Source organism: Heterodontus francisci, chromosome 7 (genome assembly GCF_036365525.1).
Source record: "Heterodontus francisci isolate sHetFra1 chromosome 7, sHetFra1.hap1, whole genome shotgun sequence".
Classification (NCBI taxonomy): Eukaryota; Metazoa; Chordata; class Chondrichthyes; order Heterodontiformes; family Heterodontidae; genus Heterodontus; species Heterodontus francisci.
Genome location: NC_090377.1, coordinates 133,097,322 through 133,113,254, shown reverse-complemented (window position 1 = coordinate 133,113,254; position 15,933 = coordinate 133,097,322). Strand labels below are relative to the sequence as shown.

At 47.5% G+C, this 15,933-nt stretch overlaps 1 protein-coding gene across 3 annotated transcripts in view; it reads left to right on the top strand.

Moving 5' to 3' along the window:
• LOC137372331 (mitogen-activated protein kinase kinase kinase 13-like) overlaps nt 1-15,933 on the top strand; it is a 388,553-nt gene that overhangs the window by 250,306 nt on the left and 122,314 nt on the right. Inside the window, exon 1 of one of the 3 annotated variants that reach the window (XM_068036185.1) lies at nt 13,645-13,763. The exons of the other annotated variants lie outside the window; for them this stretch is intronic. The gene's annotated coding sequence lies outside the window, so the exon portion shown is untranslated. Of the gene's footprint in view, nt 1-13,644; nt 13,764-15,933 lie in introns of those variants that run through there. 3 annotated transcript variants of the gene reach the window in all.

The following is a 15,933-nucleotide window of genomic DNA, read 5'->3' as shown; positions in this document are numbered from 1 at the left end:
TTTCTCTGTATTTACCCCATTGAATCCTTAGAACATTTTGAACACCTTGATCAGGTTGCTCTTCGATGTTCTAAACTCAAGGAAGACGAGCCAACTTTATGCAACCTTTTCTCAAAATGTAACCTTTGACGCCCCCTGTCATACTGGTGAATTTGCATGGCACCCCCTCCAAGGCCAGTATATCCTTCCTGAGGTTCAGTGCCCAGAAACTAAACACAGGAGTCCAGGCTGCCCAAAGTCATGTCATGTTGGACCCTTACGGCCTTGTCCCTTGGCAGAAGGCCAATGTCTAATAGATTGTCCAGAAGGTTGTCCTCCCTTCCCAAAGGCAGGATCTCTCATCTTGTCAGAGTCACAACAAAAGCAGTCATTCAATACATACGAACAGGAGGAGGCCATTCAGGCCCTCCAGCCTGTCCCGCCATTCAATTAGATCGTGGCTGATCTGTGTCCTAACTTCATCATGCTGCTCTGGTTTCTTATCCCTCAATAACTATTACCAAACAAAAATCTCGTGATCGCAGCTTTGAACCTTTTTAACCCCCGATTAGAATGTTTTCGGAAGTTCATCCTCAGGGAGTGGGAACTTCTTGAACTCTGTTGTGAGAAGGTGCTCTGGGATTCATTGTAAACGTGGGGACAAAGTCCCAAGGCCGGCATAACAGGGGAACCATCTTCTTGGGTCTGCTGGCCAAACACCAAATGCAGTGATATAATTCATGCAGAAATGTATGTTGTTAATCCACTGCATCACAGTAAACGTGATACTCTTCTGGTCTGGATACTCTCACTCCCCAGTGATCAGCCTGGTCACTCTACAAGAAACCTAAAGGAGAAAAGTGGAGGATTGCATGAATTTAACAGGGAAAGTTGTGTCAATAAATGAAGGGTGAGAGCTGCCTTGGAGATGAGATTGCCATGGAGTATTCAGATCTAAAGTTACGGGACCTGTCCTTAAACTCTGGAATTCCCTCTCTGCCTTTCCTCCTTGAAGACACTCCATAAAACCTATCCCTTTCACAAAAGCATTTGGGTCATCTGACCTAATCTCTCCTTATGTGGCTCAGTGTGGAAATTTGCTCGATAACGCTACTGGGAAGCGTCTTGGGATGTTTTACTGTGTTGAAGGCGCTACATAAATGCAAGTTGCTGTCGCTTCCGCGCAGATTTGCCGCAATGCTGCACGTCTGCGGCGCTGAACTCCGAGATGGCTGGGCCCGACAGTGTTGCTGTGTTTCAGTTTGCTGTCCTTTGCTCACCTGCTGGCTTTAGATTACAGTTGCCTGATTGCAATCTGATTATCCATTATCCCTGACAGGCGAGTGGATCAAGTTGCCTCAGCCTGCTCTAATGGGTTCACAAAAGCTCTTGAGTTTACACTGATTTACCAGTGTGCTCCTGCATGAAATTTCAGACCCCCCCACCACCTGACCCCAGTCTCCACCAAGCACTTTCCGAGCTTCCTCTCAGTGTCCACATTCTAACAAATTGATGAATGTGGCACAGGGCTGGGTGTACTTTCAGACACCGAACGATGAGCAATAGCTTAAGAAAAATGCCACTGAATGCAGCTCAAGGGGGTGGACGAGAATTTGCACAGATTATTAGCACGTGGGTTGTTTGGTGGTGAGTAGTTGTCTTTTAGGTGAGATGTTAAATCAATGCCCAGTCTGCCCTCTCTGGTGAATCTAAAAGATCCTGTGTTACTACAGGAAGAGCAGGGGAGCGCTCCCTGGTGTCCCGGCTATTATTTATCCCTCAAATAATATCGCTAAAACAGATCATCTGTCTCATTGCTGTTTGTGGGACCTTGCTGTGTGAAAATTGGCTGCTGCGTTTCCTATATTCCAGCAGCATTGATAAAAGTGTCTTTCACAACTTCAGAACATCCCAGTGACGTACTTTTGAAGTGTAGTCACTGTTGTAATGTAGGAATCATGGCAGTCAGTTTATGAACAGTAAGATCTCGCGAGCCACAACTACAACTACTTACATTTATATGGCGGATTTAATGTAGTAAGACATCCCAAGGTGCCTTACAGCAGCATTATAAAACAAAATATGGCACTGAGCCACAAAAGCAGATATTCGAGCAGATGACGAAAAGCTTGGTCAAAGAGGTAGGTTTTAAGGAGTGTCTTAAAGGAAGAAAATGAGTTGGAGAAGTGGAGAGGTGTCGGGAAGGTATTCCAGAGCTTGGGGCCTAGGCAACTGAAGGTGCGGCCACCAATGGTGGAGTGATTAAAATCAGGGATGCACAAGAGGCCAGAATTAGAGGAGTGCAGATATCTTGGAGTGTTGTGAGGTTGGAGGAGATTACAGAGATAGGGAGGGGTGAGGCCATGGAGGGATTTGAAAACAGGGATGAGAATTCTAAAGTCTAGATGTTGCTTGACTGGGAGCCAATGTAGGTCAGCGAGCACAGGGGTGATAGGTGAACGGGACTTGGTGCGAGTTCAGACACAGGTAGCAGAGTTTTGGATGACGTCAAGTCTACGAAGAGTAGAATGTGGGAGACCAGCCAGGAGTGTGTTGGAATAGTCAAGACTAGAGATAACAAAGGAATGAATGAGGGTTTCAGCAGCAGATGAGCTGAGACAGGGGCAAAGTCAGATGATGTTACGGAGGTGGAAATAGGCGGTCTTAGGGATGGCACAAATATGAGGTCAGAAGCTCAAATGTGACACCAAGGTTGTGAACAGATTAGCTGAATCTCAGACTGTTGCCAAGGAGAGGGATGGAGTCGGTAGCTAGGGAATGGAGTTTGGAGCAATGGGAACATGGTCAGATAATCTGTTTTATTGATGTTTGAAGGATAAATATTGGCCAGTACACCAGGAACAAGACCCCTTCTCCTCTTTGATAGTTCCATGGGATCTTTTACGTCCATTGAGAGGGTAAACAGGGCCTCTGCTGAAAAACATCACCTCCGACAATATAGCATTTCCTCTGGAAAGTCAGTGGCTCATCACCACCTCCTCAAGGGTAATTAGGGATGGACAATAAATGCTGGCCTTGCCAGTGATGTCCACATCCCATGAATGAATTAAAAAAAAGTTAGATTATTTCTCAAATCTCTGGAGTGGGACTTGAATCCACAATGTTCCAACTTGGGCGAGTTATTCAACTGTAGGGGCATCGGAGCCGTGCCTCATGTCCTCACCTGATCCTCAAGCCTGTGCATTTTGAGCAGAGGTCACTGTCCGCTCGTCAAGAGGGGTGTCCTGGGCGGTTTTCTCTTACCCCCAGGGCCAATCGTTTCCCAGCTATGGCCCCAGTCTCTGGAATGGAGCATGAATCCACAACCTTCTGCCACAGAGGTGAGTGTGCTACCTACTGAGTCACAGCTGACACCATTGAGGAGCAGGGTGTATGAGCTTGCCTGTGGTGGAATAGCACTTATTACCAGAGTGTTTATATGAAGACCGGTACTGGAGGGCAGTCCCTGTGGGTCTGTCCCCCAACACTTGGGAGATAATTGATCAATAATTGTGAGGCATGGGTTTGACAGGCTCTGCCTCTCCTTACTGATCTCTGCCACTTTCCATTACTCATTTTTTATATTTAAGGAGAGGCTTGACGTACACATGAAGAGGAAGGGAATAGGGGGATAAGGGCTGGGGGCGGTGGTGGAAATATGGGAAGTTAATTCAGGCTGGAGGAGGCTTGAGTCGGGTATAACAGCCAACCTAGACTAGCTCGGCAGTATGGCCTGTTTCTGTGCTGTAGGTTCTGTGTGATTCATCACATGGAGGTTTACTTCAGGTTAGCTCTGTGAGGTTGAAACTCCTGTCACATCCAGCACTGGGAACGCTCTGTTTATACACCTGCCATGTTTTATGTTCAAAAATAAACTTGTATACACATAGAGTGCAATTTTTAACTCTGCGTTTGCAGCATGACACCAGTGTCGCAGATCCTCCTATTTATAATCTCTGTGTGATCGGGCTCCAGTGAAACCTGATGGAGACAAATCTTTTTGATCTGAAGCGCAAAAGGACCGCAGCACTTAAAGGGCTGAAGAGTCACAGTGAAGGGGAAGTGAGCCGTGTATCCTCACTGCTAGTCACTGCTCAGTCAGTCTTACTGAAGAGTGTACTTGTGACATTGGATGAGGACAGGTTTAGGCTCAGCTGCGATGCTTTCCACAGTTGAATAGGCTGTTAAGACTAACTGTCCAAAGTTGACACATGAGATGTCATAGTCCCCAAGGTAGGGGACAAAATTGGCCCGAAAGAGCTAGAATGGACTTATTCCATGGTAACCACTGCCAGGAAACTGGGGTGCTATGACATTTCAAATCATTATGGGATGGAATTCCTGTACAGGCTCCGATTTACTGATGTAACCTCAGCACCAATGCCATAAAACAGCATAATCAGCAGTTAAATATCGTCGCTCCTGAATTTCCACCAGCGTTTCACTGAAGTTACCATGGAGAAGATGAGAATCCAGTTGAAATTCTGGGCTAAAGCCTGCATATTCTCACTATCTACTTGTGAATGTGGCTGGTCACTTCACATTTGATTGCTGTATGTCTCTGTGCTGACATGTCAGAGAGGATACACTTTGCTGTCTGATAAGGCAAAATGTCACTTGAAATGCATTACTCCAGTGGAAGTACACTTTGATTTGATTGCAAACCAATATAAAGGTTTCATTAGCAGATAGTGTTTGCCTAGAGTGAGAAGTCTCTTACAGAGTGACCTTTGCACTGAGCATGTGGAGCACATTGGAGTAAAGTCTCGAAGGGTAAAACAATTTCTCCGCCTTTATTGCTGATGTGAGGATAATTTTTTTCTGTAACTGTTTCTCCCAGCTCTTTTTTCCGTACAAATCCTAGCTGTGAGGTTTTCAGTTGTGCGTCATCTCAGGCCATGATTCATGCCAAAACCAGAAATAGGGTTGGTAGTGAAAGGCTGCAAACCAGGAGACTTTCTTCCTTTCTCTCGCTCTACCTCTCATTTTTCCTCTTTCTCTCTCCCTCTGTCTTGATTGACAGTCCAGTGCAGTACTGAGGGAATGATACACTGTTGGAGGTACTGTCTTTTGGATGAGATGTTAAAATGTCTTCCGGTGAACTATCCCATAACACTATTTGAAGAAGAGGCGAGGAAATCTCTCCCCTCTCCTGGGCCAATATTTATCCCTCAAACACCATCACTAAAACTGGTCATTTATCTCATGGCTGTTTGTAGGAGTCTGATGTGTGCAATTTGACTAATGTGTGTCCCACATTGTAGCACTGACAACTCTTCAAAAAATACTCAATTGACTGTAAAGTGCTTTGGGATGTCTTGATGCTTTGAAAGGTGTTGTATAAATGTAAGTCTTTCCTTTATCCATTGTCTAGCATTCCATCGCCTTCCTTTCTCTCTCTTGTACAACAGACTTTTTAAAAAATTCATTCATGGGATGTGGGCGTCGCTGGCCAGGCCAGCATTTATTGCCCATCCCTAATTGCCCTTGAGAAGGTGGTGGTGAGCTGCCTTCTTGAACCGCTGCAGTCCATGTTGAAGATGTTTTATACGGATGGTCGCCCTGAGCTGTAGGGCTAGTACCCTGGTTATACAGGGCTAGTACCCTGGTTATACCGGGCTAGTACACTGGTTATACCTGTCTGCTGCCAATTCCTCAGGCACGGAGAAGTGGCTGTGCTCAGCGAATAGCTCCTGTTCAGTGCATCTGTATGTGGAGGAATGCGGACGGAGCACTCTGCAAGTTGGCACGATGTTCCGAATTGCAAAGGTGATTGTCAGATGGAATTCCTGGTTTACAAGCCAGAAATCCTCACATGTACACGTGGGTGGATGTCAGATGATGGTAACTGGAAAGAAGCTTTTTTTTTTGATTTTGGTTTTGTTGCATTTTCTCAATCTACTTGGAAATTCCAGGCTTGATGAGTCAGACTGGTTTGCTGTTGGAAAAGGCACCAACTCTCTCCTCCTTTCCTCAACCCTATGATGCAGTCTACAGGCATAGACAGCCCTCAGGTACCTCACCTGAATGTCGGCATGCTATTCCGCCACCGGGAACATCACTTCAACCTGGTGTCCACATACTTTCCTTCAGCAGTGGGAGTGCCAGCTGATCCTTTTCTCTTCCTAACATTATGGTGATTGTAGTGGCCCAAGCAAAGAACTGGTTGGGATAATGACAACAATCTGCATTTAGCATAGCAAAAATGTCCCAAGGCACTTCACAGGAGTGTTGTCAAACAAAATTTGACACCGAGCCACATAAGGAGATAAGATATTTAGGTAGGTTGCAAGGGGTGCAAGGAGACAGAGGTAGACAGCCAGAGAGGTTTAGGAAGGGAATTGCAGAGCTGAGGGCCTAGACAGAGGCTGCCAATAGTGGAACGATTAAAATCAAGGATGCACAAGAGGCCAGAATTGGAGGATCACGTCGATCTCGAAGGGCTGTAGGTCCGGAGGAGATTACAGAGATAGGGAGAACCAAGGCTATGGAGGAATTTGAAAACAAAGATTGTGTCTGTCTTCACTGAGGAAGATAGAAGAAATCTCCCAGAATTAGAGATCAAAGGATTAGGGGAAATGAGGAACTGAAGCAAATTAGTATTAGTAAGATTTTTTTTTTTAGATTAGAGATACAGCACTGAAACAGGCCCTTCGGCCCACCGAGTCTGTGCCGAACATCAACCACCCATTTATACTAATCCTACACTAATCCCATATTCCTACCAAACATCCCCACCTGTCGCTATATTTCCCTACCACCTACCTATACTAGTGACAATTTATAATGGCCAATTTTACCTATCAACCTGCAAGTCTTTTGGCTTGTGGGAGGAAACCGGAGCACCCGGAGAAAACCCACGCAGACACAGGGAGAACTTGCAAACTCCACACAGGCAGTAAGAAGGTTGTATTGGAGAAATTATTGGGGCTGAAGGTTGATAAGTCCCCAGTACCTGATATTCTACATCCCAGAGTGTTGAAAGAGGTAGCTATGGAGATAGTGGATGCATTGGTGATCATCTTCCAAAATTCTATAGATTCTGGAGCGGTTCCTGCAGATTGGAAGGTAGAAAATGTCACCCCAGTATTTAAGAAGGGAGGGAGAGAGAAAGCAAGGAATTACAGACCTGTTAGCCTTACATCAGTCGTTGGGAAAATGCTAGAATCTATTCTAAAGTTTGTGATAAATGGACACTTGTATAATAATGATCTAATTGTCAACATGGATTTATGAATGGGAAATCATGTTCGACGAACCTGTTGGAGATTTTTTGAGGGTGTTACTAACAGAATTGATAAAGGGGATTTGGTGGACATGGATTTGGATTTTCAGAAGGCTTTTGATAAAGTCCCCCACAGGAGGTTGGTTAGCAAAAGTAAAGCACATGGGATAGGAGGTAACATGGTTAACAGGCAGAAAGCAGAGAATAGGAATAAATGGGTCATTCTCGCTTTGGCAGACTGTGACTAGTGGGGTACCGCAGGGATCAGTGCTTGGGCCCCAGCTGTTCACAATATATATCAATGATTTGGATGTGGGGACCAAATGTAGTATTTCCAAGTTCGCGGGTGACACAAAACTAGGTGGGAATGTGTGTTGTGAGGAAGATGCAAAGCGGCTTCAAGGGGATTTGGACAAACTTAAGTGAGTGGGCAAAAACATGGCAGATGGAATATAATGTGGAAAAATGTGAGGTTATCCACTTTGGTAGGAGGAATAGATGTGCAGAGTATTTCTTAAATGGTAAGAGATTAGAAAGTGAAGATGTACAAAGGAATCTGGGTGTCCTTGTCAATAAGTTATTGAAAGCTAACATGCAGGTGCAGCAAGCAATTAGGGAGGCTAATGGTATGTTAGCCTTTATCGCAAGAGGATTTGAGTACAGGAGTAGTGAAGTCTTGCTTCAATTATATAGAACCTTGGTTAGACTGCACTTGAAGTGCTGTGTGCAGTTTTGGTCCCCTTACCTTAGGAAGGATGTTATTACAATAGAGGAAGTGCAATGAAGGTTCACCAGACTTGTTCCTGGGTTGGCGGGACTGTCCCAATAAGAGAGTTTGGGGAAACTGGGCCTGTATTCTCTAGAGTTTCGAAGAATGAGAGGTGATCTCATTGAACCCTACAAAATACTAAAATGGATAGACAGGGTAGATGCAGCTAAGATGTTTCCCCTGATTGGGGAGTCTAGAACCAAGGGACACAATTTCAAAATAAGGGGGAAGCCACTTAGGACAGAGATGAGGAGAAATTTCTTCACTCAGAGGGTTGTGAATCTTTGGAATTCTCTACCCCAGAGGGCTGTGGAAGCTCAGTCATTGAGTATGTTTAAAGCAGAGATTGACAGATTTCTAAATACAAATGACCTAAGGGGATATGGGGATATTGTGGGGAAAAGACATTGAAGTGGATGATCAGCCATGATCGTATTGAGTGGTGAGGCAGGCTTGATGGGCTGAATGGCCTACTCCTGCTTCTATGTTCCTGTGAGAACAGGCACGGCATTGGCCAGGAATCAAAATTGGGTCTATCTGGCAAAGTGCTACATTAATTTGGCCCAGTGGTACATCAGGGAAGCAACCAATGGTTCTTACTGAGAGTCATCAGCAACAGGCCCAGAGGGCCGAATGGCCTCCTTCTGTACTGTAAAGAAAGAACTGGCATTTACACAATGTTTTTCACAATCTCAGGATGTCCCAAAGTGCTTTACAGCCAATGAAGCGTATTAACTGTTGTTATCTACAAAACACGGTACGATTCTACAATTTGTTTTCTTTTAAATAGCTAGTCCCACTGCACTCTGCCTGCATCACATTTTTTTAGTTCGAGTGGGAAAGCCGGGTGCTGGAGCTACACTGAAACTATGGGAGAGCAGCACTTGTCGGAACGCTCCCCCACTAAAAAGGTATGGATGCTGTTCGGGGGGTGGGGGGGGGGGGGGGGTGTTGGTGGGAGTGGGGTCAGTTGAAATTTTCAAGACTGAGATAGATTTTTGTTGGGTAAGGGTATCAGCAGATGTGGAGCAACAGCAGTTCGAGGAAGTTGTGATGTACATCAGTCATGGTGCAACTGAATGCAGAAGCAGGCTCGAGCGTCTGATCGGACTATTCCTGTTTCTACATTCTGCTGAAATGATAGAAACATTTCGCCCAAGTTTCATTTCAGAGCCCTGGATTCAAACCAACCCAGCAGCTAAACTGTGACAACATGTCATGTTCTTCCTCCTGCAAACACATCACCTGGCTGTCATGTCATGTTCAGCAGCCAGTCCTTTTAGCGAGAACCAATTTTTTTCTCTCTTTCTGTATCTAACCCCATTTTTTTTCTTAGAGGGAGTTTTACTGTGTATCTAACCCCATTTTTTTTCTTTTTTTTGAAGGTGGCCGTTATACCCCAGGCCCCTTTTACATATTTTATGTCAAGGGGGCCTTTATTTCTCAGGCCCCCTTGCTTATATATATTTTATAAAATAACTTTATTAACAATGATATATAACGGAAACTCGAATTAAAATGCCATTCTCGGCGTCGACGATGCACTCCAGTCCCTGTGGTGCCCACTGGTTGCGGAAGGCCTGAAGCATGCCAGCGGACACTGCATGCTCCTTCTCCAGGGACACCCGGGCACGAACGTAACCTCGGAAGAGGGGCAGGCAATCAGGGTGGACGGACCCCCTGACGGCCCGCAGCCTGGACCTGTGAATTGCCACCTGGCCAGGCCCAGGAGCAGACCGACGAGGAGATCCTCCTCCCGGCCCACCCCACTCCACACTGGGTGCCCAAAGATCAGGAGCGAGGGGCTGAAGTTTCAGCCAAAACTTGAGGAGCAGCCCCCGAAAATACTCAAAGAGGGTCTGCAACCTCAAACACTCCGTATAAACATGGAACACGGACTCATCCAGGTGGCACAAATTACAGGCGGCCTGGGAGTCCGTGAACCTACTTAAAAGTCTATTGCACAGGACTGCCCTGTGCAGTACCCTCGACCCCAGGTCCCCAATGTAAAAGGGGAGGACACCCACGTAGAGAGACCTCCACCGGGGTTTCCCCTCACCGCCAGATGGCAACATGGACCGCCAGGGTGTGTCTGGCTGGCTGACGAGGGCGAGGAAGGGGACAGTGTGCAGGAGCAGCCCCTCTGCGCTGTGTGGAATGGCACGGAGGGCATTTCCGAGAGGTGGCTCGGGTTGTGTGGGACTTGCTCCCGAGGAGGGTTTCGGGGCCTGGGTCTGATGAGCAGTTCCAGCCGAGCGGGGGTTAGCTCGGCCAGGAGCGTTCTGCGCCCCTGGGCCCCCTCGTCACCCGCAGTAAGGGGCGTCCCGGGGGCTTCGGCTACTCCTCCGCCAATCGATCCATCCCCGGAGTCGGCTGCCCGGACAGCCGAGGCGCTCTCCTCCGCTAGAGGGGGAGCGCCCTGACTGGAGGCGACCATGTTCCAGACTCTGAATAGACCCCGGTAAAAGACAGGCAACTCCCTCAGAGAGGCGTGGCTAACGGACTCCGCCGGGAGCTGCGTGTCGTCTTGGAGGCAGTGACACTGGTGGGGAAAAATACAACGCAAGCGCAAACCATCTGTGAGGACGCTCGAACTACAGGTATCTCTGCAGGGTCCGAAGGCGGAGAGTCACAGCCTGGGTGTGGATGCACACCAGCGCCTGGCTGCCCTCCTCAATCGGGAGACTCAGGACCGCGGCAGAGACCCAGTGTTTCCTCCTACCCTGGAGGAAATCGACCAGCTTCTTGTGGATCTTGGTGGCAAATGTAGGGGGTGGGGCCAAAGTGACCTACCGGTACCACAGCCACAAGCAACCAGTTGGTATATGATCAGCACTCAGCCCCTGCCGGAAAGCACTCGGAGCAGTCCTGTCCAGTGCCCCAGCCGAGTGGTGACTTTTGCCTCCAACTGCTGCCAGTTTGCCAGCCAGGCTTCCTCAGCGGGGCTAAGGTGGACTCCCCTCCCCACCAGAGGCTCTGAAAATCACGGCCTGCGGAACCGCCTGAGTGGTGTCTGTTGGAGGTGTAGGGGGAGTGGGAGGAGGTGCAGTGGCGCCACCCTGGGCCCACTTAGTTTTGTGTCACCCGCAAACTTGGAAATACTACATTTGGTCCCCACATCCAAATCATTGATATATATTGTGACCAGCTGGGGCTCAAGCACTGATCCCTATGCTTCCCCACTAGTCACAGCCTGCCAACGCGAGAATGAGTCATTTATTCCTATTCTCTGCTTTCTGCCTATTAACCATGTTACCTCCCATCCCGCCTGCTTTCGAACATGCCCCACCCCCTTGCAGACATGGCACCACGCCCCGTCCAAGGTCCAGAAGACACGGTAAGCTGTCCCTTGGAACTGAACAGCAAAATGGCCTTCCTTGACCACCTCCCGCGCCATCTGCATGAATAGCTAGCAGCGTAAGAAGTAGACATGCCGGAGGCTATTCTCCCGACGACCGAGCGAGACTGGGGAGATCCCCGACCTCACCTCCCCCAGATGGTGCAAGTGGGGGAGGAGGAGCTTATCGGGAATAAAGGGCGGGACGTTTAATAGAATCACGCGCTGTGCAGTGTCCTCCAGAGGGTCCACTGGCAGGAAAGTCCCACCCACAGTGAGCCCCCTGCTCAGGCCCAGGGCCACCACCCACTCGGTCTTCAGGAAAGACACTGCCTTTCCCTACATCTTAGAGGCTGCGACAATGGCCAAGGGGCCGACAACCTTGGCCATTGCCTTAACATATAGTCATGGTTGGGTGGGTGTAACTCTTCACCCCATGTTTTGACATCAAGATGTTAAATGGTGGCGGGGATACAGGAGCAGCTGCTGCAGCATAGGAAGGCCCCGCCACTGGAGAGGACTGTGAAGCCAAGGGATAGAAGAGTCACACCCACCGTTGAATAAAGTCAAGTTTGACAAAAAGGGGGAAAAAATAATAATAACAAATAGTCTCACAAATACTTTGCTGGATGTTATCACAGGGGAGAGAGGCAGACGGACAAGAAGGCCAGGAGGAATCAGTCTCTTTGTAGATGTTATTTTAAGGCAGTCCTTTCGCTGGTCTTCCAGTTGGTGGTGGGGGGGGAGGGGGGGATCGATGTCTTCACCTAGGATAGCTGTAAACTGCCCAGGCACACTTTGCTTCCAGTGTTGAGGGAAAACTTAAAAGAGAAGGTCTTTTCACCTGGGCAGCTCCAGCTATCCCAGGCTAGGTTGTTGGGGTGGGGAGGGAGCTCCTATTCAATGCTGTTAAACACAGGAGCTCCCTGTTCAAACAAAACAGCCCCACCCAATGTCTTCAGGCCTCTTCTTTCCCCCTCCCCACAACAATCAACGAAAGGGCTTCAAAAAGCCGAACTCACAAGAACTGTCAGTTCTTTTGGCCTCCTGTTTTCCTCTTTTGTAGACAGGGATGGTTGGGAAAACCTTCCTTAAATTTTCTGTCTTCCTCTTGCAGCAGTCACACAGCTTCCAGCCTCCAACTCCCAGTCCACAATCAGCAGTCAGCTGAGACCCATTTTTTTTTTGATGGGGACAGTGTAGAGGGAGCTTTACTCTGTATCTAACCTCCCCGTTTTTTTTCCCAAGGTGGCCTTTATACCCCAGGCCCCTATTATATTTTTCACGTCGAGGGGGCCTTTATTCCTCAGGCCCCCTTTATATACATATTTACAGTTTTTAAATAACTTTATTAAAACCAGATAAATAAACAAAAAACTCAAATTAAAATGCCATTCTCGGCGTCAACGATGCACTCCAGTCCCTGCGGTGCCCACCGGTCGCGGAAGGCCTCAAGCGTACCGGCGGACATCGCATGCTCCTTCTCCAGGGACACCCAGGCACGAACGTAACCGCGGAAGAGGGGCAGGCAATCGGGGAGGACGGACCCCCTGACGGCCCGCAACCTGGACCTGTGAATTGCCACCTTGGCCAGGCCCAGGAGCAGACCGACGAGGAGATCCTCCTCCCGGCCCAAGCCCCTCCGCACCGAGTGCCCAAAGATCAGGAGCGTGGGACTGAAGTGCAACCAGAATTTGAGGAGCAGCCCCTTCAGATACTCAAATAGAGGCTGCAACCTCGCACACTCCATATATATGTGGAACACGGACTTGTCCAGGCCGCAGAAAGTACAGGCGGCCTGGGTGTCCGTGAACCTACTTAAAAGCCTATTGCACGGGACTGCTCTGTGCAGCACCCTCCACCCCAGGTCCCCGATGTAAAGGGGAAAGACTCCCGCGTAGAGAGACCTCCATTGGGGTTTCCCCTCGCCGCCAGATGGCAACGTGGACCGCCAGGGCGTGTCCGGCCGGCTGACGAGGGCGAAGAAGTGGAGAGTGTGCAGGAGCAGCCCGTACAGGACCCGTGCTGTACCTGCCCTGGGGGTGTTTGATGTGATAATGTTTGTCTGAGATCACTGATATCTCCACCTCGATGAGCACAACACTTGTTAAAAAGGAAATAATATGAAAGTATTTGTAGAGGCCCCTCCTCCTCTGGATTGATACTTCACCCTGTCCCACAAGCCAAATCAAAGTGATTCAGTTCCATGCTGTTAGAGTGAAAGAATTTGTTTACCTGATGAACAGAAACAACCTTTGTACTGCATCAACGAATAGGGGATTCCCTACTCAGTCTGCTGTTGCATCAATACCGACTGCCTGTAATGGCTGAAGTTGCTGTGAGCGTTGTGGAATTTTGAAACTTGCCACTGTCATTCTGGTGAGATTGATCATCAAACAAGTGTGTTTCCGAAATCAGAAATTGGAACAGAAAATGTTGCAAATACTCAGCAGGTTAGTCAGTGATGTCTGAAAGTGGATACTGGGTGATACTTGGGTGGGAACTCACTGTTAATTTCAACTGCCCTGGGAGTGTTTGTTGGGACAGTGTAGAGGGAACTTTACCCTGTATCTAAGCTTTGCTGTATCGGCCTTGGGAGTATTTGATGCTGTGGCTTAATTGGAAAGTAATTCATCTGCTGGACTCACTGGTCTCACCTTAATGTACAAAATATCTTTGAAGAATAATTTTTTAGAAAGCAAATGACTCTCAGTTAAATCCTTAATAACAAATCTGCCTGGTTAGATACAGGATTGCTACTCTAGGGGTACGTACAGACAGTGATAATAAAAGATTCCACATTTGATGATGCTTTCTGTCTACTGTGGAATGCAGTAGAGCCGGATGTGAAACTTGCAGTGATTCTGCAGTTTTACTCAGTCACTTTGAAGATCAGATAGAAAATTGGAGATCTTTCCTTCAGAGGGTTAAATAAACTGGGTAGTATCTATGGCAAGGCAGATTGTACACGGGGTTAGGAGATTGTCTCTGAATGATCAGCTCCCGTTCCTCGCCTTCTTATGCTCTTTATAAACCGCATTAGCAACTAGAATTCAGCTCGTACATCTGCCGCATTTGCCCGTTGCACAGACCATTCCAGATAATTCAAAACCATTCCCTGTGCCAGAAAGATGGAATTCTCACCTAATTTGAAATAAGCAATATAAATATCACAGCAAATTGGGAATTTTGTGCTGAATATCTGATCAAATGATTTTAAGAGAGTCGGCTATACTGGAGAATTGTTACGAATCCATTCCGTGCAGACCTGCCACGTTGCCAGATCATTCAAGGAATGTTTGTGAAACAAATACATTAGATGCCAGCAGTGTGCAGTTGTAGCAGGAGCCGTGCTTGTCAAAAGCTTCAGAAACATTAATGAGCCAATTTCAGGCAGAAGGAGGACCAGCAGACTTTAACTCTTTAAAGTTTGCTCTGGTTATTTGTGGTATCGCTGTTCGTGACGCAAGCAAACGCCTGGGGCAGGTGTGGCAAGAGGTGTCTATTTAAAGGAACAGGAGGAGGCCATTCAGCCCCTCAGGCCTGTTTTGCATTCAATCAGATCATGGTTGATCTGTACATCCATTCAATTTTCCTTCCTTAGCTCCGTATCTCCTGATCCCCTTAGTTAACCAAAATCGATCAACCTCAGTCTTGAAAGCTCCAGTTGTCCCAGCATCCATTTGTGGGAGAGAATTCCAGATTTCCTTAAAGGAAAAAGTGCCTCCTGATTTCGCTCCTGAATGGTCCGGTTTAAATTTTAAGGTTATGTCCCCTCATTCGCCAACGGAGGAAACAGTTTCTCTGTAGCAACCCTGTAAAATCCTTTTAACGTTGTGAACATCTTGATCGGAGCATTCCTCAATTTTCTACACTCGGGGAATACAAACCAAGTTTATGCTGCCTGTCTTCGTAATTTATCATTTTTAGTCCCAGTGTCATTCCGGTGAAACTGCGCTGCACCCACCTCACTTCCCACCCCATCCCCCACCACCACCCAAGGCCAATATATCCTCCCAGAGGTGCAGTGTCCAAATCTGAACACAGTACTCCAGATGGGGGTCTAACCAAGTTTCTGTACAACTGGGCCGTAACTGCCTCCCCTTGAGATAAAGGCCAACATTCCATTAGCAATTTTGATTGTTTTTTGTGTCTGTCTCCTGACTCTTGTGCATATGGACTCGCAAATCTACAGTCCGAGTTTCTCACCATTTAGAAAACACTTTGATGTATCTTTCTTTGATCCAAAGTGACCTCACACTTGCCCACCATTGAAATCCATCTGCTTACAGGTTGCCTGGTCACATGCTAACTGGCAACCCTTCCCCAATCCAAATCTGGATGCTGTCCAGACATCGAAATCAAAATTGGATTGGAGATTACACTATGTAACCACTTTGCCAAGACTAGGGGTATCAGCCCTCCCTGAGTATCCGAGAGTCTCGGGGATTTCAAAAATTAATCTCTCGGACACAACCGCAGATTCATAGGGGCATAAAATAATGCAGATGGGGGTAAAAAAAAAAAGGCAATCAAAGAATCATTTAATCGGGTCTGTTCATGTTCCATTTGGTGTGGGAAGGCGGAGCACCATGAGGATGGACATGCTGGGCGACCAAGGAC